General features: G+C 51.3%; 1 protein-coding gene across 2 annotated transcripts in view; it reads right to left on the bottom strand.

Moving 5' to 3' along the window:
- Positions 1-9,090, bottom strand: part of Fam163b (family with sequence similarity 163 member B) — a 30,318-nt gene extending 21,228 nt beyond the window's left edge. The window contains exon 1 of one of the 2 annotated variants that reach the window (XM_048431834.3): positions 8,774-9,090. The gene's annotated coding sequence lies outside the window, so the exon portion shown is untranslated. Of the gene's footprint in view, positions 1-6,292; positions 6,432-8,773 lie in introns of those variants that run through there. The other variant, XM_085681476.2, reaches the window with a different exon arrangement.
- Positions 9,091-24,539: the final 15,449 nt, after the last annotated feature.

The raw sequence follows: 24,539 nt of genomic DNA, 5'->3' as shown, positions 1-24,539 counted from the left end.
CTCCCAGTTCTAGGCAAAGTTTTGAAGAAGCTGCATTCCTGGGATCCAGATACCGTGTCCAGAAAGCATATGCTCAGAGACTGGAGCTGTGGAAGAGCCCTGGGGGCCTAGACTGGACACACATAGTGAGTGGAACATTCCCCAGCTACCTATAGGCCTGTAAGCAAGAAGAGCTTTGTTTGCTGTTCTGGTGGTAAATGTCAGGACAGCTTGTTACACAGTCACTATGCCCATAACTGACTGATACATACAAAAGCTATCATCAGCCTTGCTACTCAGGCTGAAACAACACAGGCGCTGAGTACAATAGAGCAAGGATGACTAAGAGAAGGCCCAGGTAGAACCTGAGGAAGCCTCCCTAGGAGCTGGCAGTCAGAGAGCATGAGGGTGCCATGTTGCTGAAACAGTCAAGTGGAAGCAGCCCAACAGGAGGCATAGAATCTTGATCCAGAAACCTGGGTCATGTGTTTGCAGATGAGAGCTGGACAATGTCTCCAAAACAAGGTGTTCCTTCTTGTCCCGTGACTGCATATGTTTTGTGTGTGTGTGTGTGTGTGTGTGTGTGTGTGTGTGTGTGTGTGTGTTCTGGAGATAGAACTCAGGGCCTCTTGTATGTTAAACAAACTGTCTACTGTTGAGTTACATTTGCTCTGTACATATGTGTTGAATATATGCATATGCCTCTGCGTGTCTATTACATGCATGTGCCCGTTGTGTGTGTGTGTGTATATATATGTATATATTGTGTTTCCACATGTGTGTCTTCATATGCATGTCTCAGTATATGTCTTCTGTGTGTGTGCATGTGTATTTTTGTATGTGTGTCTGTGTTGAGCCCCATGTGCATATCTCTGAATATCTACTAGGTGCATCACATGTGTGGGCATAGTTATATTTGTGCATGTCTCTGTGTGTGTCTGTGTATGCGCCTGTATGTACATGTGTGTCTCTGTATATCAACTGTGTACATGTCTGTCATGTGTGCATGTATGTGTTTAAGTGTGTCCCTTTATGACTGTCTCTGTGTCTGTGTGTGCTTGCGTGTTTCTGTTTGTGTCCCATGTGTATGTCTCTCTGTGTCAGCTGTGGTTTTTGTTGTTTCTTTGTGTGTCTATTGTGTGTATATCATGTATGTATATATGTCTCCATATGCATATCTACACGTACCTGCATATTTGTGTATATATCTGCATTTGCCCCTGTTGTTCATGTTTGTCTCTGCATGTGACCCCATGTGTGTGTCTCTGCATGTGCCTGCTGTATGCATGAGTGTCTGCATGTGTCCCTGTATGTGTATGTCTGCTATATTGTTGACACACAGGAAGAAGATAGAAACAGAGTGGGGGTCAAGGTTCCAGACACCCCACAGATGTCCATCAGTCTGCTCAGCAGTGAGGGAAGGGTTGCAAGGCCTCTAACACCAAGCTGAGTTCCTGCCTTCTTCTCTTCTCTGGCAACTCTCTAAGTTCTCCTAGAAGTGGACATGTGAGGTCCTCACCTGTATACACACCATGTAGGGTCAAGCACCAGAGTCCGGTGCTGTCTGTCCACCATGCATCCTCGGCCTCACTGGCTCCTTCATCTCCTCACTTAGCTGACTGGCATGGCTCCTCCACCCGGAGCAACCCTGAACAGCAAGGTTCAGCACAGACCTGCCCGGAGCATCTTCATTTTATGAAATGGGGCTCAGTCGCATGTGGTAAACACATCTATAATATCACTACTCAGGAGCCAGAGGACTGCCCTGAGTTCAAGGACAGCTTGGGCTACCTACTGAGATCTTGTCTCAAAACAAAACAAAACAAAACAAAAGACAAGGCAAACAAATCAACAAACTAAACGACATTTGGGGATTTTCGAGTGAACAGAGCATGCTTGATAGGCCCATCTTGCAGATTAAATAATCTTTACAACTTCTCACCGTCATGAAGTGGCAGTGTTGACCTTAAGGTCTGATGGGGTGAGGCTCCCCCACCTTAAGCCACCCTCTGTCATGGACAGCTCTGTGACAGGAGAGCTGGAATGACACAGTAGGTCCTGGGGGCTGCAGGCAGGCATCTGCATCCTGTGGCTCTATCCTGACCACACTGGACGTGCTGGAGGCAAGTTTTCCTGAGGCAGTAGCCATTTCTGGCTCTAACAATCGGTGTCTGACCTGGAGGCCATTCAGGGCCACACACAAGCCATTGGGAGATGGGGTTGACCCTCCTTCCACATGGAACTACCCCTCCCCTCCTGCAGGGCCCATTGTATCCCAGGCACCTCACTGGCTACTGGGGCTGGGGAGGGTATAATGAACAGCACCTGACCCCAAGACCTCCCAGGCTTGATGCAGACAAGACGGGAGGGGAACAGACCTGACGCTGACAGACAGAGGGGAGCAAGGGGAAGACCCTCGGGGGAAAGGTCTCCGAAGTCCCAGAAATGGCACAGAAGCACGCGTGCAGGGCACGGCAGAGCAAAGCAGAGGTTGGGAGGGTGAATTCACACCAGGAAGGGCTCCATGGGCTGTGGCAAGGTGTCTGAGTTTCTCAGCCACATGTGCTACAGGAGCTGGCCAGCGGTCTCTTTTCCTTGGTCCAAGCCCAGAGACCCCATAATCTACTGTCATGTTCCACCATGCTCCTGCAGGGACTCAGAATCATTCCTGATGACAGAAGGGGAAACCACACCTGTCTTTATATGCCAGGAAACTGGAGCAAAGAGGGTTAGTGACCAGCAGGTCCGAGGTACCGATGTCTGAAGGCAGACCCTATCTCTTCCCATGCTCCCCTCCCTTCTTTCTTATTCTCCCCCCATCCTATCTCCTGATCAGCGAAGCGAGGGCTCCCAAGGAGAAAGACACAGAGCAGCGGAACTATGAACAACCGCGAGAGTGATCTCCCGAGACGCTGTGCCGTGAAACAGCCTTCTGCGACAGAGTTTTGTTTTGTAATTAGAGGGCATCTCATGTGGGAAGTCTCACGGAGGTAAAATTCACAGACGGCTGTACTCTTTCATTCTGTGAGCTGGTTTATAAGGAGCTTCCCACGTAATGAGTGTTTTAACCAAACAAACGCCAGACACAGGTAAACACCAACCATCCTTATGTCAACCACGTGGGCAAAGACTAGCAAATTCTAGAGAGGCAGACTGCCCCCCACATCCCCATTCCTTTAGAAGGAGACGTGATCAAGGTCTCTCACACACAGAGGGCGTGGTGTCAGTCCTGGGGTAAGCCATCCTGGACTGTGTGGCTCTGGAATGGGCTCAGAAAAAGGAACCCCAAGTGGGTGTCTGCCTATAAACTGGAAAAGTGAACATCTTTATTTTGCCTTAGGGAAGTTCCTGAATGTTCCCGGTGAGACTGTGTATGCCAACCCTGAGTGGAGGGATTTGAAAAACACAATATAAATATTGCATTTCAAATATTGTAAGGTGAGCCCCAGACACATGTTATGGTGAGTTAATGGTATCCCCAGTGTCCTCCTATTGCCCCCCAGAGCTCTGAAGGAAGCCTTGCTCCCTGAGCCTCCTACTGTTCCTGGCATACTGAGAACTAAGGGGTGCACTACCAGGCATGGTCCAGCAGCAAGTGAACTGACTGGGCAGGGATATGAGGGAGCCTACAATAGGGGGTCCTTAGGCCAGGGCCAGAAAGGGGAGGTTGGCTAATCCTGCTTCAGTAACCAAAGCACGGAAGTGGAGATCTTAATTATACTTACATAGACACAGTTAGAAGTCAATGAGGCACCTGGGACTAGCCTCATCTGATGCTTTCTTTCTCTCAAAGAAAAGTCGGGGGCATTTCTAGAGCCCACTCCTTGTCAGTTAGCCTAGTTAACCTCTCCTGATGACCTCCCTTGCCTCCGGGGATGGCAGAAGTGTCCAGCCTCTGCATTACCTGCTCCCCTGACTGTATTACCCAGTGGGGGCTCAGCTCTGATTGCATCCTTCCCTCCAGTGGGGTGATTTCCATAGAATCTGGAGTACCTGCCTCCATGCCTCTCGCTGCCAACCACACAGAACCTTCCCACACTGCAGTTTAATCCTGTTACATGCCTCCTCCCACTCTCTCCTCCCCCGGCCAGCTACTAGGCCCTTCCACTCAATGCTTACCCCTCAGTCAGCCCTGTAACAGACAGAATCAGTGGATGGCACACAGGCCTGTTGTCAAATCAACTAGGTAAATCTGTGAGGTAACGGCCGTGCCCTGCAAATGTCTAGACCAGAAAGCCAGGCTGAAGCTGCTTGGGCTTTGTGACAGAGGATGGAGCCCTGAAGCCCACCCCCAACAGGAGAGCAGGAGTTAGGCCAAAGGACAAGGGAGGAACACTGTGGCCAGGTGTGACTGAGGTGTAGTGTGACTGCAGAGGAGCAGGCAGGCCACAGCCAAGGAGTCAAGGACTTTTGCTTTGCACACAGTAAGCCGAGAAATGCTGAACTGATTTTCCTTTTGCAGCAAACACACATTTCTTTTAATAAAAAATATTTGACTACATTATAAAAATGAATATATACTAGGCAAGCACACACAAGGCAGAGTATAAAAGAGACAAAAACCACCTGTCATTGCTTTCTGCAGGCAGAGACTGTTCCTGTCATGGTGGCTGGCATGGGAGTTTGCTCACCCGGGGTTAGGGAGCCAGGGAACCTAGCTCCAGAAATGTTGGCTGCTAGTCCCTAGGTCACAGATCTAATGCCAAAACAAGTAGCACCAGGCGGTTAGCAGCCTGGATGCAGGCTCAGCCGTTGGGCAGAGAAACCTGGGAATACCCAATGATCAACTTTGCCACTGGGCAGCCTGCAAGAAGCCTGGAGCTGGTTGTAAGAGCTGAGCCACAGGTGGTGATGGCTTTGCCAATTGTAGGCTCTGCCTGTCTGACAAGGGCATCTCTCTCCTGCTCTGAGGTCGTCTTCTGGTTTGGCCAGGAACAGAACACCGTGGGAGTTTCCCAACAGTGTGCAGACTCTTCTAGGAAGCTGGACTCCCGTACAAGGTGAATAAAGAACTCAGGGAGCAAGGGCTTAAGTGACCTCGTTAGGGACACATACTTGAGATATAAACATAGTTCTGGTCAGTTCCTAAGGCTGTGCTACCCTACTCCCCACAGCAGCTATGGGAGGTGGTGAACGTGGCTGTAACCCCACGAGTCCGGCTTATTCCCGAACCACTGCCCAGGCTGCTATATAATCCTCTCTTGATTCCCAGATAGCTGTGCGGCCCTCCTCCCAGCCAACTCACTACAGGAGAAGTGGCTTTATAATCGTGAGTACACATATGTGTGTGTGCATGCATGTGTGTGTGTATACATGTGTGCATGTGTGTGTGAATTTGTGTGTGCACGTGTGTGTGCCTGTGTGTGTCTCAGAGGACAACATCTGGCATCATTTCTCAGGCTCTGTCCACATTGTTTTTGAGACAGGGTCTTTGCTAGCAAGGAACTTTTCCAAACAGACTAGTGTACCTGGCCAGGAAAGCCCTGGGACCTGCCTGTCTTCACCTCCCCTGTTCCAGAATTACAAGCATGCATCCTTATGCCTGACTTTCCTGGCCCCCATTCATGGGTCCTAGAGATCAAACTCATGTCCTCCTGCTTACAAGGCAAGCACTTTACCAACCGAACCATCTCCTTCCTCAGTCCTACTACTGGAGAAGTTGGACAAGAGCGCAGGTGACCGGCTCGAGCTTTTCCCACAGATGCCCTTGTGGGTGGGCCGGGAGGACCAGAAGACAGGTAGGAGCATCCCACCGGGGTGGGATGTACAATCAGGTGCTACCATGGTGCTAAAGAAAAAGCCCTACTCTAGGCCCCCAAGGGCTGCCTCCTCATCTCTCACACAGCTTGCTCCAGACTCTCGTGTAGGCCAGTCCTGGTGACGTTTCTTCAGTCCTGGGCAGTATCCCGCTACTCCAACCCCTCCCAGCACCCCACATAGCTGGCACCTGCTCAGTGCCCACCATTCTGCTCCAGATGGACATGATGTCCTCTTCTAAGTCCCCTTGCTTCCTGCCTTCCCTCTCCAGTCAGGTTCTAAATTGCAGCTTACAGTGTTAAAGCCATGCCTGACCATTGTCCACCAAGGTTTAGACTTCAGCAAAAGCGCCCCCCCCATAGCTCACAGATAGCTTACAGAGCCTAGATTAATCCTGGATCTGACACCAGTTCATCCCAAGTCTCCCCACTTACAAGGCCCCTGGAAATTAGGCACAGAGTCCCTGTGTCATATCTTAGGAGTGTAAATCAGGAGCCCACATGCTAGACTCTGCACACCAGCGTCCCATGAGTTAAGGGTTCTGGTCACAGCCTACCTGTGCTTTGGGATAGCAGGGCTCATCCCTTCTCAAGCCTTTCAAGGCAGATCCCAGGAAAGGAGACAGGGCAGAGGACTTGGGCAGGAGTGGCTTCAACAATGCAAATCTCTCCCATGCACCCTGTTCCTGGGGTGAATGGAGAGCTTTGGGAGGAGAGAAGGAGAGGAGCTGGCAGGCACTACGGTTCCAGCTTGGATGAGTCCCCTCTGGCGTGGATCCAGAGGGGCCGAGACTGCAGGGAAGTCACAGTGAGAGCAGCAATGAGGTAGACAGGAAGCCCCTTCCTGTTCCACCCCATCCTCACCAGACTTCAGGTCGTGCACAGGTGCCACCAAATACCCGCACGAAGACAGAAGCACCCTTATTTTTGTAGATGAGGATGCTGCGTGATTTGCCTGAGACCCGAGGCCCTGAATCCACATTCCCACCATATAAATCACCACTTCCCTGCCACCTCGATCAGGGCTTGAAGAGGAGCAGACCAGTGGTGGCAGGGTGGGAGCTGAGTGGACAGTCTGGGCAGTTTGCCACTCTACCTTCCCATCCCCAGTCCCTGAGAATTTAGAGTCCAATATAATTGACTGTGAGGTGACAAATCTCTGCTTTGAGCACTACAATCATTCCTCATGGGATTGCTAGGTCTGCAGGAACAGGTCAGCAGGCAGTGAAACCTCCTTCAGAGCCAGCACCAGGCTTAGGCACGTAGGTCCAGCCCCAAAGTGCAAAACCTACATCAGCGACTACATAAGTAGATGATGGGATGAGCCGGAATGTGGAGGACTGAGAGGTACCCCAGGGAATATGAGACCATTCAATTCATCCGAGGTCTATAAAGGGACAGGGACTGACCCAAGGTCACCCAGGAAGATGGGCAGAACTGGGCAAAGTCTTGACTCCTCCATCTGTGCCCACATTCTCTGTAAGTTCTTTGTCCATGCTAGATGGTCTGGGCTGGCACACAAAGGCCTCGGGGCTCTGGGGACCTCTCTCACTCAAGGAAGAGGAGAGGCTAGAGAAATCACAGCATAGCCTGGGCTTCCACATCTCATGGCATTGACTTGCCCCCAGAGAGCCAGTGAGGTTCTCAACTCCCCACCCCCAACAGGTATTCCAGGCACCCAGTTTGGGAACTGTGCCTCCTCCCAGACCCTACACCCTCCAGGCTTTCCAAGTGGGTCAACAACAACCAGCCCTAGAGGAGCTCAGGTGATGGGAACCAAGACTGCAGCACAAGACCACGTTATCTGTCTCCTCTATGGCACGAGGCAAAGGCACCACAAATGACTACCAAAGAAAGGGAGAGGGGGAGGGGAGGGGGAAGTGAGCCCCTGGCCTCAGGAATGGGAAGAACTCAAAGCCACGCCACACAAAGTTGTGTCCATGGATGGTTTCAACCACATCCTGCTGGCCAGAGGTGTCAAGTTTGGAGAGCCTTGGTGTGAAGTCTTTATTCCTTTCTATCTCAGGAAGGTGGAGGTGGGACAATGGGCCTATGTACTTTTCTGTAGCCGCAAACTTCAAGGAGGTGGACACTGACCCTGGAAACCTGCCAAGAACTCGATCAGCATAGGAAGGTGGGACCACAGGGGAGCAGCCTGGTGCTCTCCGACAGACCCCTGAACTCTAGCTTCCCCCAGAAGGGGCAAGGGAACATGCTGGAGCCTGAGACTTGTCACCCAGGGTTTCTTGCCCGAGTCATATCAGCAGAGCCACGTGAACTCATGTGACCCTGGCCTAGGGAGAACAGGACATTGAGTAGGGTGAGAGAGTGGAGGCAGGAGGATGGACGGGAACCTGCTTTCAGAGGTTTGATGTTTTAGGGTGTGTCATTTCCGGCTTGAAAACTACAACTGCCAGCCTGCCATACTCCTCCTGTCCTCACTATTTAAGACGAGGCTTCCAACAATGTGGGAAAGAGGTGACAGAGGTTCCACCACCTGTTAACTGTGACCTTGGACAAGAAGTCAAACTTCTCTAAACCTCAGTTTCCTCATCTGTCAAAAGGGGCCCCAGCCCTTTCACACTGACGCTGAACAGGACGGATGTCAGCAGTAGCCCAGGTCAAGCATGCAACACCAACCTGGTGGGAAGCGGATCTCACCAAGGAATCAAACATCTCAGTTCCAGGCAGTAAAGGATGAATGGAGCCAGGTTTCCAGTCTCTTTGGACAAACTTCCTCTCCCCATGCCCCTTCCCCTAAGCAGGCCACCCTTGGAGGGAAATAGAGCCTTTCTTCTGTCAGCGGGTTCCCCCGTCTTTTGGCTAGGACTCCATTGCCCATCTCAGGGCACTTGGAGGGTGGGTCGCAATGGGATGGGGTATGCTGTACAGGCACCTGTATAGGTCAGAGCACCTGATGCAAGGTGGCCAGGGCAGGCTGCAGAGGGAACTCCAGATGAGGTGGTTGCAGAGCCTGGACTTCCCATCCTGCTTCGCCTGTTCTCACACCGTGACCTGCGCACCCGCTTGGCCCTTACCTTGAACCATGGGAACCACGCTGCCCCGGCTGGCGGAGGACTTGGACACACGTGACAGGGCGGGCGTCCCTCTGTCCCGGGCACAGAGAGTAGCCGCAAATGCAGCCCAGGCCACGGTCGGTGGTGTCTGCTGGGGCCAGACTGGTAAGGAGAGCGCCAAGAGGTTCCTGGAGGCCCCAGAGGAGGCAAGTGCGTGGCCCGGCGAGAGCCCCTGCCAGCTGCGCGTTGCAGCCACAGCTCCGGACGCCCAGCTGCCTCCCTGAGAGCTGCACGCGCGACTCCAGCCCAGTCCCGGGCGCGGGGCGCGCGCTGGAGGGGAGGGCGCGCGCGCTAGCCTGCTGGGGAGTGCGCGCTGCGGGCCCCGCGCGCGCAGTTGGCGGCGGCTGCGGGGGAGCAACCAAGGAGCTGTCCCTGGTGCTGACGCTCATCCGCGGTCCCCCGCGGCTGCACCCATAGGCAAGGTCTGGGGACCCATATTTCAGTGCGCGCCCTGCGGGGTTCTCGCTGATCTCCACCAATCTGTTTCTGTCTCTCTGATGTTTGGTCTCGGTGACGATGGGATTAGCTTGGCTGTGGACAGCGCAACCTTGGAGCAGGTCCCTGGTCCTTCTTGTTTCTGGGATAACTGACAGCAGGGCCTTTAAGGCTGATCTAAAACTGAAAGGCAAAGATAATAGGCATAGCACAGCCTAAGTGCTTGATAAATGTTCACCTTTGCTCTTATTTGTTTCCATTCTCTGGGTCTGTCTTATGTAGACCTGGAGGGCACTGCATAGACTCTGTACTGGGCTAGTTGGTGACTGGGGCCTGTGACCGATTCAGGTTTCTAGCCATTGGGGAAGAAGCAAATCTCAGCTACTTTACCCCCAAGTGCAGCATTAGGCCAGTGGTTGGAGGATAAAGCAAGGCAGGTTTGAGTTGGACATGAGAAACTTTCTGACCTTTCCTCTTGAGAAATATGGCCCCATCCATGAAGATACTCAGGAGTGCACTGTGTCTGCAGACGCAGCCTGGAGGTCGTATATGTCGGACAAGGGTTTGAGTTAGAATACACAACACTCTGAGAAACCTTCCTGGAATACTAGGAGTGCCCTATGAATGCCTGACTGCACTGTGATTGACCTGGTGCTCTGTAAGAGGCGCTGTCCTGGTGGGAAGGGCATATGCCAGCCCACCCTGAGGGGCCAGGGAGCTGGTGGAATCTCCTTCCCCTTTGCCAGTTAGTGGGACATAAGAGAACCAGCAACTCATTCCAAGATGGCCACAGGGCCAAGGAAGCAGGTGCTTCAGTCAGACACCTGCATGCTCCATCCTGCCAGCTTTCTTAATGGGTCCCTCCTAAGTGTCTTCACTGAGCTCCCCAGTGATACTCAAATTCATAGCGCTTGAGAGCTTCCTTACAACAGACTGGGAACATCCTTCATCCCACTTAAGTACCGGGAAGAGCTGACCCCTGCCTTTAAGTATCTTCACCCCTTGCAAGATGGGTAATTAATTGTCACCTGCCTCATTTCTCCGGGGACTGGTGGCTGCGTTTGATTCATTAATTAACTGTGCTCAGAGACTGCTTGCAGAGGCTCTTATGACACAGTAAACACCATCAGTTATGCGCTCAGTGCATTCCAGATGCAATACTAAACCCTTGCACACATTGTCTCATTTAGCCGGCTCAGCGATGGCCAGGGAGATCCAGCCGGAACCCAGTTTGCAAGTGAGGAGAAACAACAGGGTCCTAGGCGGCAGACCAGAGCTGGGGCTCCTCAGCCTGCTTGTGGGTCTCCCACACTTAGCAACAGTCTCACTCAGAGACAGGACAATGGACTCCATAGAGAGGATTGTATATAAGGGGAGGGTAGAGAGCCCTGGACAGAATCAAGAAGAAAGCACAGACTAGCCAGCCAATCAGCTCCTGTAACCGGTTTTTCACAGTCTCAACCAGGACTTCTTGGCTTTAGGTGGTTGTCTCAGATCCTCAGATGCCATCAAATGCATGCCAAGAATTTCTAAAGGAGCCTCACCACCAAACCATGCCTCTGCCCACCAGTTCACCTACACTTCCACTTCTTCACATGTCCACACCCACCCCAGTGAGTGTGGTAGCCATGGTCTAGCAGCCAAGCACCCAGGAAGTGGCTTGGCCTTTAACTCTGGGCTCTAGGGTCCTATGCAGAGCAGAGAGGTGCATCTTCAGAACTTGTGGCAGTGTGATTTTATTTAAGTGCTATTCATCTCATTTAAAGCATGACTGTCTTCAATGACTCACAGCATGCACAGTAGACACCTTGTGTGTGGTGATGTGTACACATGTGTACTAGTGTGCCTGTGCATGTAGAGGTCAAAGGTCAACAATGATTATCCTGCTCTGTCACTCTCATTGAACCTAGAATTTGCCATTTCAGCAAGATTGGTCAGCGAGTACACAGGATCCTCCCATCTCCGTTTTCCCCCAAAGCTGGGGTCACAGACACATGCCGCCACACCCAGCTTTTAATGGGATTTGGGAAGTAACACTCAGTTCCTCATGCTTGCACAAGTGCCATTATCTGTAGAGCCATCCCTACAGCCTTTGTTACCTTCACTTCAAAACGTTAACAGAGAGGTGAAGTGACTTTCCCAAAGTCACACAGCCAACAGAGAAATGCACAGGGCAGATTTCATTTGGCTTGTGATATAATGGTCACCACTCAACTAACTTTTTGTATATAATAGCATGCCTTGATTTTATTTCTTAAACTCGTTTCTAAAATTAGAAAAGGGAGGACTATGGAGGACCCTCTGAGCTGACTTCATAGAAACAACATACCGTCGAGTTTCCTAAAACAGCAAGTTCTGGTACAAAAAAAAGAAGTCTAGCCCCATTCAGTTATTCAGACTGGGCAGCAGTCAGGGAGGATGGGAGCCATCCCACTACAACAGGCTTTCCAGTTGCATGGCAACTTTTGTCTTGTCCCAGGCATCTTTCCACAGCATACAGTTTAGTGGATGGAACCCAAACCCAACAGATGGTGGAGGTGTTGAAAACTGCCCAGCAGGCAGTAACATGTGGGGCAGTTTGCAAGGCTTGCTTTCCAGTCTGGGCAAATGTGGCTTTAGTGGGAGCAGCCTTTTATGCTAGGGAAATAGGACCTTTGAGTGGACTGATAGATGAGCAACTTTGGGGCTGATGGCTGATAACACCTTCATCAGAAGCAGGGAGACCAAATAGTTCTCTCCAGTGCTCTGCAAATATCCGAGCCCATGGTGTACTCTCAGGTGAGGTGTGGGAGAAAAATTACTAGTGACTTTAGAGGACGGTGAGCACCTGGAAACACTTACACACCCCCAATCACTGTGGGTTAGTATCTTCAATACAACAGGGTCTAGAGCCTCTAAAGAGCCGACTTCTATGTCCATCTGTGAAAGAGTTTATAGACTGGGCTAACTGTGATTGGAAAACACACTCTGCGTATGAGAATATCAGTCCGTGGGCTGGAATCCTGGGATGAATAAAAGGGAGGAATGAGCTGAGCACCAACATTCATTCTTCTCTGCTTCCTGGCCACAGATGTACTGTGGCTAGCTGGCTCAGGCTTCTGCCGCCAGGCTGTCTCCACCATGATGGGATGTGCCATCAAACTGCAAACCCACACGAGCACATCCATCCGTCAGGAGTCTTGTCCCAACGGGAAAAGAAGAAGTCGCTCCTGCAGTCACTAGGTGTTGTGCAATGAGCACTAGGTCCTCTGGCTCGAAGGGCATGCGCCCAGCTTCTGCTCATGACTGGGAGCATCCTTCTGCAGCGTGAAAGGCCTGAAGTACTCCTGGAGGAAGGAGGCTTCTGCCAGGACCTGCAGAGCCAGGGCCAGGAACAATTTCCAAGTCTCTTTCGGGGAACCCTTGGAAGGAGGGAGCTTGAGACTCCAGGAATATCATAGTGAAGGCTGGTGGGGACCCTTTCTGTCCTGGACACCTGGGAGATTTTGGGGACGGTGGTGCTGACTGGTGGGCAAGTGTAAAAGTTTCTATTGTTGAACATCACTTTGCCCTCTCAGGCTGCAGGCATAAGGGGCTCAGAAATTGATTAAACATGTCAGGGGGCAGCACCATGTGTCTATCCAACTCCAAGTGTTCTTCTGAGGTCAAGACCGCCCAGACAACGACTGAATTAAATATAATCAGAGGCTCAGACACCATCAGGCAACTGTGATGATTTTGTGTTGTGTAAGTCAGAGTCACCCTCACATCTCAGATCAAGACCTGTCAGACTGGGCAGCTTTGAGGCACAGACAGGAAGATGAACGTGTTGGAGAGAGCAAGAGGATGAGACGAGTGTGCAAGAGAAGGGAGACTGTGAGTGGGCGGGGTGCACACAGGGATGCGAAGCCCACGGGGATGGGGGTGAATCTCTCAGAGTTCCTAACAGAAGCCTCGTCTCTTTGGAAAGAACTTGCGGTGGTTTCTAATTGCTGCCACATCCTAAAACATTGTGACAGAGCTCAATGTTCTCATTCTTGAGAGATCATGGAGGATGATGGATGAGGAGGTAGTGCATGGGGATCAGTCCTGAGCCTCTTGGGGTTCCTTGTGTGTGAGTCACAGGCTGGGAAATCTTGGTGGTGGGGGAAGCCAGAATCGGGGGGGGGGGTTTATTGTCCCGGAACCTTCATTGGCTTTCAGGACAGTCCACCCTAGAGAAGTCTTAACCGGAGGGGTCCTGACCAGTCCCTAATTTCCCCTAGGCAACTGGCCCCAGCAACCCAGCTGGACCGTTCGAGCTTCATTCATTCCTTCACCATACACTCTGGATGAGGTGAGAGCAAAGGGAGAGCCTTTGTATTCTGGGAGCTCAGAGTTGAGCGATGCCTCAAAGTGAGGTCCTTGAAGTGCTTATTGGCAGCTGGGCATCTCTCCTATGCTGTTGCATCTCTGAAGTATGTTGACAGTGACAAGTGGAGAACTGGTCTTTCCTTTGACAACTTCACAGCAAGGAACCCGTGACAACAGCCAGGTCCACGGGTCTCTGAAGTCCTTCCTGGTGAGATCTTGAGCCCAGAGTGGCACCCTCCATATCTTATGATTTAAAAAAAAACATAAAAATGAGAGACTGACTTTTTGATTTATGTGAACCCCAAGTTAAAGCGCCTCCCAGCTTCTCTTCGTGCTGCTCTGTGAGACGGTGCACATTGGGGTTTGATAAAAGCCTGACACAGAATCTCTTCCAGGATTGACACACGCCAATACGGCGACTTGACGATAGACAATAGACTGGCAAGACAGACTGAAGCCCATTTGCTCCTGAGTCTTTCTCCTGGGCTGGAGTCTGCAGGCAGAGCACTCACCCTCAGCTTTGCCCGTCCAGGACCTGCTCCCCGCACCAGACCCAGCACAGATCTCGGGCACAGAGAATGAAAACTCGGACTTCTTTGCTCCCCTGTCAGAATGGATGCTATACCAGCCTGACACCCGCTGACAATCTGGAAGCGGGTGATAGGAGGCAGCATGTGAGGAAGGAGGAGGGGGCGGAGGAGGGGAACAGTAGGATGGAGCTGGGGAGCAAAAAGAAGCATGGCAGATGAAGCATGAGAGATGGAGGCAGGAGGGAACCCCAAATCCCACGACTGTCTGGGGTTATGGGGTGAAAGGGCACAGGTGGGATTTGCTAAGCCCTGACTTTAGGGACTGTCCCAGTGCCCCATCCAGGTGGCCTGGGGCAGCAGGAAGGAAATCCCTGTGACCTAAACATGATCCCTTGTGACCCACCCTAAAGCCTGAGGGCAGACGATGTACCAGCCTTCCTCTTCCGTCTCTCCACCCCATGTCTGTGAGTTTTATCACACCCCAAGGCTTCCTGGGATGTCATTCCCAGCCTCTGCCCTGGATGGCAGAACAGTGAAGATGGAACTCTCTGCCTCTTGCATTCTGCTGGCCGTACCACCTCTGTAGCCTTTGGCTGAATGAACAGTAAACCTTCACAGGAGAAAGCCCTGACCTGAGGCTCTGCGGTGTCATGAGCCCTGTCTAGAGCAAGCACCGTTGGCTCTAGATTTCAGACATCCAGACAAGCCATGGCGAGCAGCAGATGTCCCCCACACCCTGGCCATTCAGAGACCACCAGCCATGGAGATGCTTCATGTGGGATTGGCAAGGGACAGGTGACCAGCTGGGCATAGAGAGAGCATAGCAGGCAGCCTGGCAGTGCCAGCTGACAGATCCACCCTGCTCCATGGATTCAGGACTGGGATCACAAATGTACACCATCACAGCTGGCCCTTGTGTGGTGGTCGGAGTTCAAACTCAGGTCCTCACGTTTGTTCAGCAGTCACTTTATCCACCGAGGCGTCTCCCCAGCTCCGACACTACACTTTCTAAAATTACCTTTTCTACAGTGGCTGGTTTCACACTATTTGAGCTGGATGTCTGAGACCAAGGGTCCAAAGCAGACTGGCTCACACATTCACTGAATGCCTACTACGTGCATGTACACTGTTGGGCGCTAGGAAGCAGGGTGGTCTGTCTTGTTCTCCCCGGAGCCCTTGTCTTCTTAGTTCGAGGAGAGACTCAGGCCTGCACTCAGAGTCTGCCAGTAGCTGCAGGACAAAGTCCCTCCTGCTCTGAGTCAGGTATTGCATGACTCAGACTTGCAGGGGAAAGAGTGGGACTCCAGCCCACCTCTTTCTCACTAGGGCCTCTTCGATTGGGCCTAGTTTAGACCTCAGTTTGCCCACAAGCAGCCTGGAACTACAATCATCTTTTTTTCTAGTTGGGGGTGGGGTGACCCTCAGGCTTGCTGGCTCACTGGGCTTCACCAGCCCAGACGCTCTGCTAACTAAACTAAAGGAAGAGAGACCCATAGCGAGGGTCCACAGGCATCCTTGCTTTCCCTTCTGGGATCTGTTTTCTCCGAGCAGTGATGGCTCTGAATCCTCAATCTTGTGGCTTCATGCTGAGGAGTTCAGTGATGTGGTTGGGGGTGGAGCAAGGGAAGACCCCAGGGGACAGCCTTGGTGCCTCTCATAAAAGTAGGAGGGTAGAAGACTCAAACTGCTCAGGCTGGCCTTCTCTGCCCCTGACTGCATCACTTCTTGTGGGCTCCAAACCCCTAGGGGTTGTCCCTCCTCCGCAGGGCTGAAGAAGGCTTTGCATTTTTTTCCCTTGGCAACGCTCCGGTTACTGGGAGGCTGGGGGTGGGGAGCTGCAAACAGCAAAGCTCTGGAACACCTGCATGCAGAGTCCCACAGCATCAGCATGCAGATCCCAGGAACATCTGCATGCAGAGCCCTGCAGTACCAGCATGCAGATCCCAGAATCACCTGCATGCAGAGCCCTGCAGCACCAACATGCAGATCCTAAGAACACCTGCATGCAGAGCCCTGCAGCACCAACAGGCAGATTCTAAGAACACCTGTATGCAGAGCCCAGGAACATAAGCATGCAGAGCCCTGCAGCACCAACATGCAGATCCCAGGAGCACCTGCATGCAGAGCCCTGCAGTACCAGCATGCAGATCCCAGGAATACCTGAATGTAGATCCCTGAAGCACCAGCATGCAGATCCCAGGAACACCTGCATGCAGAGTCCTGAAGCACCAGCATGCAGATCCTAAGAACACCTGCATGCAGATCCCTGCAGCACCAGCATGCAGATCCCAGGAACATAAGCATGCAGAGCCCTGCAGTACCAGCATGCAGATCCCAGGAGCACCAGCATGCAGAGCCCTGCAGTACTAACATGCAGATACCAGGAACACCTGCATGCAGATCTCTGCAGCACCAGCATGCAGATCCCAGGAACACCTGCATGCAGATCCCTGAAGCACCAGCATGCAGATTCTAAAAGCACCTGCACGCAGAGCCATGGAGGACCAGCATGCAGAGCCCAGGAGCACCAGCATGCAAAACACTGGCCTGGATGTAGAGTTGCTGCTTTTTCTTTCCCACCCCAGGAAAATCCATAAGAAATACCCAGTCCTACCCTGGCCCCTCCGCAACCCTGACGTCACCACCTTCCAGGGGGATGGATCTGGTCCATGAGTGAGCCCTGTCAGTGCTTCCTGTCCTGATTCTCCTGGCCAGGGAGGGAGCTCTGGCCCTGCCCTCCCATCCAGAACAGCATCTTTCCTCACACCTACCCAGCTTCTTCTGCATTTGCTTTTATTTTGTTGTGGTGAGAGAGTTGGGGTAGATGTGAAGCTATGAAATCAACTGCACAGTGGCCTGCATGCCACACTGCCACTGAGCAGACTGCCTGCTGGCCTCAGGCCTTGGTAGCTAGGACCCATCTGGGAAAGGTCTTGAGCGCTTGGGACAAGATGACTTACCTAGGCTGCTTCCATTTCCTCTCAAAACCATTGACTGAGGACTCCACTCGGCTTCCTTAACCGGGTTTAGCTTATGAATCCTTAGGAGAGGATCTCCTAGAAAGGGGTCTATGGGCCACCCATATAATGAAGTGAAAACGGTCACCTTTGCCCACGTGCACGATGGGCTCCATTGAGGCTGCAGAGACTTCCAAACTCCCTGTAGGTATGACATAAGAGGGAAGAAAAGAGACACAGGGAGTTCTCACAACCTCCTAGTGGGACCCCAGCTATTGGGCCCATCTCTCTCTTCTTCTCCTTCTTCCAGTGTGAAACATGGTCCGAGGAACATAGGTAATCAGAGAGAGCTGAGGCAGGCTTCCTGATGGTGGCGCTCCCCATCCTCAGGTAGAAAGAGCAGGAAGGCCCAGGGGTTGAGAAGGGGAGGACCCCGGGACCTTATAAAACACCCAAACAAGTGCCCAGCCTTAGGTTTCTCACATCCTGAATGAGTAAGTTGTTACTTTTCTCTCTTTTCTCTGCTGCTTGGCTGACTGTCTTCCCTGATATCTGTTCGCTTGTTTGCTGGTGCCAGGGAAAGAACTCAGCGGTCCCCTAACCCACCTGTCATCAACTCTGCCATTATCTCCATTACAGGTGTCTCTGGTGAGGCCCCACTCTCTTCCTTCCCCAGAAGCGGCAACTGTTGCTCACCCGTGCCATTGGCTGCCCGGCCCACCTCTCATTAAGGTCTCCCGACACCCCAAGGGTGAGCAATGGGTCTTCGCCTCCGCAGAGATGTACCCTCTCCTAGCCTCGGGTGCTACCATCCCTCCTCCGCACCTTGTTTGGAACCTACCTGTTGCATAGCTCCTAACCTTCGTCACCTGGCAGCTGGTGAAGCTGGGACTCTTTGTCACACCTTCGCTGACCAGGGTTCTCGCTCTGTGTCTTAGCTCCATCTTGATCCCAGATGTTGCTCAAACACTCTGAACTGGAAGATTTTCTGTTAGGAATGGAATGGTTCTTCATGGCCTCTTCCTCCTCGCAGGCCCAGGACAGCTATGGCTGCAGGTCTCACAGCCTTTATAGAATTTTTATATTTATCTTTCTTTTAAAAAATTTTTAACCACGTTTATTTATTTATCTAGGTAGAAGGCTCATTTTGGAGGTCAAGGGACAACTTGTGGAAGTTCTTTCCTTCCGTCTTGTGGGTTCCAGGACGGAACTCAGGTCAGCAGGTCCTGCAGCCCTTAGTTGCTGAGTCATCTTGCTGGCCTCATAGTTTTCAACCCATCCAAGACGTTGAGAGCCAAATGCAAAGTAGAAATTTAACCTTTATCCTTTGTCTTGCATGCCTGGCGCTGGCTGCGTTCTTCTCTACTACACAAGCAGGGCTCCGTTCTTGGTCCCTATGCTGTCGACTTCATGGATAGACAAGAAATGCCATTGTCTCAGCTCTGCAGGGCAGTGTCACTGAGAAGCTGATCCTCCCACACCAAAGACCTGTCCTTTTTTGTTATGTCCCCTTAGTGATCAGCTGAATGACTTTTTATAAACCAACCTGTGAGGTCTGGTACTCTGTGGACTTTAATTAAGGTTGGGTTCAATTTTAGATAAGGTGGAAGAAATCGGCAAGGGGAAACCCAAGCAGCAGAGGCTCAAAGGAGCTATTATGAGTTTTCTGCTTCTCACTCACTGTTATCTTGTACAAGCTGATTGAGTTGTCTGTGTCATGGCTCCTTCATCTACAAAATGGGCTGATGATATGCAGATTCTTCTTGTAGGCCTGACACTGAAGAGCCACTAGGCTAATGCTATCCTGGTGCATTATGCATAATCTCTCTCTTAAGGTAAGTCATTACTGTGTTTACTACCAGAAAAGGAAGGAAATGGGGTAAGAGAGCTCTGGTGCATCCTTGGTTGCAAAGTGCATCCATTTCAGAGATGTGCATGTGCTCAAGACTTTTCTTGGGGTGACTCCCGTGCCTGTTAACTTTATTGCTTGCCATGCCAGCCCTGCACAGAGAGCAGCCATTATTTTTATTTCTGTGCCTTTTCTTCATCGGTGACTTTTTAGGAAGGTGAAGAGATCTGGAACACAAGCTGCTGGAGAACGAGGGCCAGGAACCCGAGTCCTTCATCCGGTCTGTAAGGACGCTGAGGGAGCAGTTCGTCAAGGTTGACACTTTCTGGTGATGCGAACCGGCCCGCTGTGAAAGGATACCCGGCCGGAAGAAAACATGAAAACAAGCTGAGCTGTGCATCCTCGCCCCACAGCCTCCCCGTGACAGAGGAGGGCAAGGGACCTGAAAAGACAGAGACAGAAATGAAAAGTCCTAGATATCGACCCGGAAGAAGCCGGGCTCTGACCTTTCCTGACATGCGGAAAATTCTACTGGATAAATTTGAATGAACGTGTTGAAGAGTTAGTGGGATAAATTTAAAGTTTAGCACTCTGACAGATACAAGATAAACACTTTTTAAAGATTAATGTTTTGGGCTGTTGAGATGTTTCAGTGTCAAAGACACTTGCTGCCGGGCCTGACGTCTTGAGTTTGGTACCCACAACCCACAGGATTAAAGAACTAAAATTCAGTCCTGCAGATTGTCCTCCTAGCTTTACACACAAGCCACGACAATCACCACCCTCAAATAAGTAGTATAAAAATAATTATGTACATATAGATGTGAACGTAATTAGTGTTTTATTTCTAATTTTCATAGCCCAGTACTATGAGACTTAGAAAACTGATTGCATATAAAAAGTCTAAAGGAGGCTTTATTGGTTTCTAATGCAGTGGACACACGCATCATTTGGATGGTGGTGAAGGAAAGAGCGTTTGTGGCATGACTCACTGCATCTTTCTTACACTTAAAGTCTTTCATGAAACAAAGAAAGCAGCGGATTTCACCTCTGGCAGCTGCGAGACTCCTTAGGCTTGACACTATATCCCCCTGGGTTTTGATTAGCCCCTCATTCTCTCTGCCCTTGGCTGCATCTTCCCTGTGTTATAGTTTTTGTTTGATTGGAACACACCCTGGAGTAACTCAGAAAGGTTATTGTAAATTCACTGAGGCCGGTTTCTGTTTCCTTCTACAATGAGAAAGCTGAGTTTAGGAGTTGCCAGGAAGAAGCTAGAGTAGGCCTCTCCCCTGTAGGGTATCTCTTTTTGTGTCTAGACTCTTGTTATTTATTTATCAGTGTGTGTATGTGCATAACCGTCGGACTGAGGAGGAGGGTGCAAAGGTCAGAGGCCAATGTCAGAGCCTTCACCCACTCTCCACCTTGGTTTTCCTTAAAGGTTTATTTTTGATAGTTTTAATTATGTGTAGGTGTATGTGTTAGCGTGTGGGTATGTGCACATGAGCGCGGGGGCCTGTGGGGCCAGCAGTGTCTAATTCTATGGAGCTGGAATTGCAGTTGACTAAGAACCAACAGACTAACTTGGGTCCCTGGAAAGAGCGGCGAGTGCTCTTAACTGTTGAGTCATCTCTCCAGCTCCAAACTTCATCTTGTTTTTTGAGACAGGGCCTCTCACCGAGCCTGGAGTTCATGGATTCAATAAGGTTGGCTGGCCAAGGAGACCACAGGGTCCTCCCAGCTGTGTTCCCGAGTGCTAAGAATGCGGTCACCACTGGGTTCTGCTGTTGGGTTTTTATGTGGGTGCTGGGGATCAGATTCAGGTCCCCACTCTTGCGTGGCAAGCTTTTTGCCAGCTACGTTGTTCCTCTAGCCCACTCCTCCAGACTCTTGCTCCCAATCGTTCTCTTTTGAATTTTCTCTGGATATCAGACCCCTTGTCCTGTTACTGGCCTGTCGTGGGCCTGTTTTCTATGGTCTGCCCAGCAATAAGTTCATCAACTTTGAAGACTGTATTGTCCTGTGCTTTGAGAACGGCTGGCCCTTTTCTCCATCCTTTCCTTCCCACCCTCCCTCTGGGAATGTCTGCCACCCGCGTGGGGGGCCTCTGGAGCTGGTCCAAGTCCCCCACCTTTCCCCTTCTGCCCTTTGCACTGAATTCCTCGGGCGGCACCTGCCTGAGCCTCCAGCTCACTAATTTGCTCCTCAGATGTCTCTCTCTGCTTTTCAGACCGTCTATTTTAAATCTCCACGATCTCTAATTAGTTCTTTTATATAAAAGCCCATTCTTGCTTCATGAATACAATAACCGCATATCTCTTTAAGGATAGTAATTATACTTATTTTAGAGTCTCCTTCTGTTGATTTGATCAACGTTGCTTCCTCAGGCATCGGCATTTCTGCCTCTTTCCTTGTGGTTTCAGCTCACACGTTTGGTTGTGCGGGCAGCGCGCCCAGCTCTGTGGTTGAGATTCACCATTTGTCTGTCTGCCACTGGGGTATCTGTTTCTGCATTCCTAATAGAAGTCAGAGAAGTATAGCCCCTTACCTTAGGTCCTCTTTTATATATTTTTAATTTTTTATTTTAGCTACCCAGAGGTCCACCTGATCAAAAAGAATATTCAAGGGAAGATTTCAGAAATCTTCACATAAGCCGCAATGCCTTTAATTAAGAATATGGTTTGAGTCGTTCTGAGTTGCAACTGGTCTCTTCCTATATTTGACTTATGAGTTAAATTTGATCCCAGGCATGTGCAGCCACACAGGGCTCCCCCAGTACGTGCCCAGGTGGAATGGTGAAGAGTTGCTCTTCTTCCACTGAAGTTGTTATCTTACCTTGAGGTCAGCAGCTAGCTGGTCACTCATCTGCCACAGTAGCCTCTCTGGGCCTCAGCTTGGGGTCAAGGACTACAAATAACAACCAGGAGCAAGTAACCAAGCTGCTGGAACAAAAGCAAAAGCTGAGTGGCCCTACCACACTCTCCACAATAATCCCATGGCTACTGTCTACCACTTTTTCTACTCACACCATGACCACCACCCACGTCACACCATGACCATCATCCTCCCCACACTATGGCCAGTGTCCACTCTATCATAACCCAAGGCCACTTTTCCCTTTATCCCATGACTGCTGTCCACTTTATACTATAACCACTGTCCACTCCACCCCAACCCACTTCCCACTCCACCCCACTATCCACTCCACCCCACTGTCCACTCCACACCACTGTCCACTCCACCCCTACTGTCCACTCCACCCCTACTGTCCACCCCACCCCATTGTCCACTCCACACCACTGTCCACCCCACCCCACTGTCCACTCCACCCCACTGTCCATCCCACCCCACTGTCCATCCCACCCCACTGTCCACTCCACACCACTGTCCATCCCACACCACTGTCCACTCCACACCACTGTCCACTTCACCCCACCCCACTGTCCACTGCACCCCCACTGTCCACTCCACCCCACTGTCCACTCCACCCCACTGTCCACTCCACACCACTGTCCATTTCACACCCCACTGTCCACTCCACCCCCCACTGTCCACTCCACCACTACTGTCCACTCCACCCCACTGTCCACTTCACCCCACTGTCCACCCCACTGTCCACCCCACCCCACTGTGCACTCCACCCCACTGTCCACTCCACCCCACTGTCCACTCCACCCCACTGTCCACTCCACCCCACTGTCCACTCTACCCAATAGCTGCAGTCTACTCCACCCAATGACCACTATCCACTCCACCCAAGGACCATGGTCAACGTCTATTCCATTCCATGACCGTTTATTCCACCCCATGGACACTGCCCATCTTAGCCCACAGCCATTGTTCACTCCACCCCATGACCACTGTCTCCTCCACTCCATTGCTGCTGTCCACTTTATGGGCACTGTCCACTACTCTCCACAGCCACTCTCTTCTCCACCCCCTAAGCACTGTTCAGGCCGTGGTTGCCATGACTCTGCACCAATTCGCCTATCTTCCAGGTTTCTGCCTCTTTCTTACTGTATGAATCTTACAGGGGTCTGATCTGTTGAATTCTTTTTTGTATGCTCCTGGTTGCTGAGCCCAGCACCTCCTACAGCTAAGTGCTTCACCCCTGATCTAGATTCTTAGGCCCCCCACAAAGGAGACACTCAAAGACAGCCCCTCTCCAGGGTGGCACAGCCCCTCTCCAGCACTGGTGGGTCCTCTGGATCCTGCACCTGCTGTTTGGGTGATACCTGGGCATTGACAAAAAAAATTGAATCTCCTCAACCACCAGAGACCACCCAAGACCACCAGAAAGGAGACACAAGGCTCATACCCTAAGCATGATCCATGACAATGCAGAGCCATCTGAGTTCTGTCTTGCTCCGTGTCTTAATTAGGGTTTCTATTGCTACAAAGAGAAAGCATGATCATGGCAAAGCATTTAGCTGGGGCTGGCTTACCGAACAGAGGTTTGGTCCATTGTCATCGTGGCAGGAAGCATGGCAGCACACAGGCAGACATGGCGCTGGGGAGGTAGCTGAGAGTTCTACCTCTGGATCCACAGGCAGCAAGGGGGGAGAGAGAGAGAGAGAGAGAGAGAGAGAGAGAGAGAGAGAGAGAGAGAGAGCCTGGCTTGTACATCTGAAACCTCAAAGCCCACCCCAGTGACACACTTCCTCCAACAAGGTCACACCTACTCCAATAAGGCCACACCTCCTAATAGTGCCACTCCCTATGAGCCTATGGGGGGGGCATTTTCATCCAAACTATCACATCTCACGCCTCTGTTCAGTTTTGGGGAGAATAGCTGGTACACCCTTCCATTCCAAGGAGGTCTGGAGAACAAAAGATGTTTTAGTCGTGGGGACAATTGCACAGACTAGGGTATGGATGCTGGGGATTCTGCGTGTGATCCACCCTCTTCAAGTCCTGCAGTGAACCAGGAAATTCTTAGCAGTGAGCTTATGGTGGCCTCAGCCATCCCCAGTGCTGAAAACTGTAATTCAAAGATTCCTGTTCCAGTAAGTGGGCCTTTGGCATTGACATCCAACAGTGCCTGCCCTTCTAAAAGATCCCATCCCTCCAGACCTTGACAAGTCATTACCCAGAAGCGAGTCCTCATTAGCACCCAGGCTCAGGCGCCTCCTCTCCACCTCGGTGTGGTTCCTCCGCCCTGGTCATTTTAATCTGCCCTTTCCCGGGTGCCTTAGGCGAAGTCTCTGCTAACTTGATCAGCAGCAGGGAAATTGGATCAGGGTGTGCAGATCAAGGCCACTCCTGCTGTATGGATGTCAGAGGCCCCTGGGCTCAGAGACCTGTTCTTTTCTAAAGCTTCGTCTTTGACAGGCAGATGGCGAACCACGGAGGGCCTTATTTAATTTGTCTTTAAGGAAATGATGCATCCGATTATCGCTGGAGGGAAACAGTCTAAGCCAGAAGCTAATGTGGCCTATCTATGAGGCTTAAATCTACTTACCTTTAGGAAGGCCATGTGCTCCATGGGGACGGCTGGATCTTCTGGCTGGTGCCACAAGAGTCAGAGACTAAATGTTCTCCTTGCCTTGTGACCCTTGAGGCTGTCTTTTGGGGAGAGCTGAGATACAGCTTTCAGGTGCTGATGCTCTATCCATATGCAAAGTGGA

This window comes from Myodes glareolus, chromosome 21, assembly GCF_982192425.1.
Source record: "Myodes glareolus chromosome 21, mMyoGla1.1, whole genome shotgun sequence".
NCBI classification, from domain to species: Eukaryota; Metazoa; Chordata; class Mammalia; order Rodentia; family Cricetidae; genus Myodes; species Myodes glareolus.
This window is presented reverse-complemented; position numbering and strand designations above follow the sequence as displayed.